The following is a 3,660-nucleotide window of genomic DNA, read 5'->3' as shown; positions in this document are numbered from 1 at the left end:
ACTGCCAGAAGGCACTTCGAGCTGGACCTCAGGCTGAACGATGGGGGTGGAGATGCTCCTTCAGGTATACTGGGCTGAGGCCGTTTAGGACTTTAATGGTCAGCATCAACACTTTGAATTGTCCTCAGAAATGTACTGGGACAAATGTTCCAATAGCTCTGAGAACCAATCTGTTGGGTGCTCATGCCCCAGGGAAAGCAAGGATCTTGGGCAGGAAGTGGGCAAGCTGAAGGCCAGGAACTTGGTGGTGCCGTTGCTTCAGTGATGAATTTATTTCTCACTTCTTACAAAATGCTTGACGTGACATAAGAAGAGCCCTGGGGGATCAGGCAAGTGGTCCATCTCGTTCAGTGTCCTGGTGGCCAACCAGGGGAGAGGTGAGCAGAGGGGCTTGCACCCATGTCATTTGCTTCAAAATTGAAATGTGCAGAGGTTGGCAGCCCTTGCTTTAGATTGGAATCTACTTTATATTTGGAAAGCTTGCTCAGCAGCAGATTCCGCCTAGGAAACTTGACATTCATCACCATCATTCCCTGATTGTAAACTGTCAAGACTTTTGGAAATGGGCCCTGTTCAAATCCAGGGAAGACATAAACCACTCTGATGTTCTGAAGAGGGGACTTGAGACACGCTTCAGGCCTGACCCATGTGGAACCTCAAGGAAGGCAAACAACCTTAGTCCTGAACTAACCAAAGCCTCCTTGCCCCAGACGGCGAGACACACCATTACTCATGACCAGGGCTGTCTTCAGTGCCTGCAAAACATCAGAGGCCGGGAAGAGTTTAGTGAATGTTTTATTGCCCGAGACGCTGAAAATTGAGACCATAAGTTATCCACTTTGACCAAGGCAATGAAAAGCGCAAAGCTGGTGCATTGTGTCTATAAGACAGTGCAGCCATTTATCATGGCTGGTGATGGGTCAGCCTTGAAAGGTTGGGGGATTCTCTTCTGTTTGGATAAGTGCCTGAAATTGTAGCTGCTTCTCTGGGTGACTAGCATGAACTGCTTTTCTGGATGTGTTGGCGTGAATAAGGTCTCCGGATTTGTACAATTTGGCTGCGATGTCAGTGGAACACTGTTGTAATGTACTCCCAGCAATCCAACCACATCCAGCTTCTGCCTCCTTTGGCTTATCTCCAGCAGAGGCTGGTCCATCAGGATGAATGGGGCACTGCCTCACCAAGCTCATCCTACCTTCAACGAGCCCCACACCTGCCTGCCTTCTTTCATACACCCAATCCCAGGGAGTTGCTTTGCTACACATTAGTGGGCACATGTAATTCATTTGTGGGGAAGGGCCATAGTTCAGTGGCAGAGAATCTCTTTTGCATGCAGAATGTCCCAGGTTTAAGCTCTGACATCTCTAGGCTTGAAATACTCTCCACCTGAATCCCTGGATAGCAGCTGCTAGTCAATGTAGATGCTCCTGAGCCAGGTGGACCAAGGGATTGATGCAACGTAAGACAGATTTCTGTATTCCTAGAGGAGCTTCTGAGGAACCATCTTGCCCTGAGGCTGAGGGCCACTCTGTCCAGCCCTCTGGGATTCTCCCCAAACTAAGCACCTCACCAGCTGTGCTGTTACCTCTCTTTGAGTGGTTTTGCCTGATCTGTGATAATGCTCCTTGCTTAAATGGATGGAGAGATGGCATGGGGTGTAGATACAGTGGTACCTCAGGTTAAGTACTTAATTCATTCTGGAGGTCCGTTCTTAACCTGAAACTGTTCTTAACCTGAAGCACCACTTTAGCTAATGGGGCCTCCTGCTGCCACTGCGCCGCCGGAGCCCGATTTCTGTTCTTATCCTGAAGCTCTATTTCTGGGTTAGCGGAGTCTGTAACTTGAAGCGTATGTAACCTGAAGCGTATGTAACCCGAGGTACCACTGTATTAGATATTAATATTGCACAGCGTGAAGTGACTGGATGCATAAAAACTGGCTCCTTTTGCAATGAAACATTGTCCACACCCATTAGCTATTATTCAAAACTTTACTTGAAGAGCTTTCTCCAAAACAGAACAAAAACATCAAAGATACATCCAGATAATTCCCTAAAACACATGCTTATCCAAGCATAGGCTCAGCATCTTTTTAGAAATAACTTTAAACAGGATTGAGATCAAAACTCCGTCTCTCCCATATTCCAGCCCCCATTACAGCCTGAGGCTGGGTGCTCATGAAGAGCTTTACATCCTTAATCCCACAGAGTCCGGGGGAAAAAAGATTCCAGCTACCACCCTTCCAAGATGGCAGGTTTGCAGTTCAGTAGCCTCCCATGTGATCTATAGTTAAACACCTTGTCAGAGCTACCAGAGGACAAAAGTTAACCATCAACCCAAGAAGAAGCTCAGAGATTTCTTTTTGCTTTTCTTTAGCTTCAGTGAAAAATGTCCCCATTCCCAGGTTCACGGTGTGCCCTTCCCTGGTTGTCAGTACAGGGAAGAGGTAGGCTGCAAACAGGCAAATGAACAAAGCCCTGCTGAACTGCGCCCACCATTGTGAGGTCTGAGGAGGTTTTAATGATGCCTCCCCAGCTGTTGCCATTGGCTGTGAACACTTGCGATGTCACAAAAGCACATGTCAGCTGAGTGGGTATGAAGGAGGAAAACCAAGGGCAAAGCATTTTTCTTCTCTATCAGAACACAGGGACATTCAGCGCTGGTTGTTTTCCTGCCACAGGTAGGTGGACTGGCAGATGGAAGGAGGTGATCATTTAGTAGCAGGATGCTGTGGAGAGATGAGAAGGCAAGTTCTCTAGTTGAGTGGGGTTGCAGCTTGAAGGCAACCAATATCCACGGTCAGAAGCTGGAGCAAGTTGGCAGGAGCTGGTGGGTAAAAGGCGATGGAGTTAGCATTTGGAAACTGGTAGCTGCTGCAAGCACAGGACCCGGGTGGCGCTGTGGGTTAAACCTCAGCGCCTAGGACTTGCCGATCGCATGGTCGGCGGTTCGAATCCCCGCGACGGGGTGCGCTCCCGTCGTTCGGTCCCAGCGCCTGCCAATCTAGCAGTTCGAAAGCACCCCCGGGTGCAAGTAGATAAATAGGGACCGCTTACCAGCGGGAAGGTAAACGGCGTTCCGTGTGCTGCGCTGGCTCGCCAGGTGCAGCTTGTCACGCTGGCCACGTGACCCGGAAGTGTCTGCAGACAGCGCTGGCTCCCGGCCTATAGAGTGAGATGAGCGCACAACCCTAGAGTCTGGCAATACTGGCCCGTACGGGCAGGGGTACCTTTACCTTTACCTAGCTGCTGCAAGGCTGAAACAGGCTGATGTTTGTGAAGGTAAGCTTGTTGAACTTCACCTTTGGAAGCTGTGTGGATATTTGTGGATTGAAGCTGGGGATGTATGCTTTAAGGAGAGGGCTGAGGACCAAGTTTAAGTGATCTGGTAGACTGATTTAAATGGAGGGACTATATCATGCCTTTATAGGGCTTCGTATGTGACCCATAACTTCCTTGGCCAGAAACTCTACTTTGCTCAGAGCTCCAGATCTCAGGACAACTGTAAAGTTTGTGAAAGAACTTAGATCAACTGATGTTTTCTCAAAACGCTCTCTCTTTTGCTAAAGCACCCCCCCTCAAAAAAGCCCTCCATATATATTACAAACATTTCTGCCTCTCCAATCAGCTAGTTATTCAGAGGTTCCTCATTTCGCTCCTTG

General features: G+C 48.7%; 1 long non-coding RNA gene across 1 annotated transcript; it reads right to left on the bottom strand.

The window, feature by feature from the left end:
* Positions 1-248: 248 nt before the first annotated feature.
* Positions 249-2,859, bottom strand: LOC310758963. The gene is made up of 2 exons (XR_014546136.1): positions 2,336-2,859; positions 249-755 (listed from the first exon to the last, which is right to left on the bottom strand). It is a non-coding gene; the product is annotated as an uncharacterized lncRNA (long non-coding RNA).
* Between the last annotated feature and the right edge of the window lie 801 nt (positions 2,860-3,660).

This window comes from Podarcis filfolensis (genome assembly GCF_964270895.1).
Source record: "Podarcis filfolensis genome assembly, chromosome: 3".
NCBI classification, from domain to species: Eukaryota; Metazoa; Chordata; class Lepidosauria; order Squamata; family Lacertidae; genus Podarcis; species Podarcis filfolensis.
This window is presented reverse-complemented; position numbering and strand designations above follow the sequence as displayed.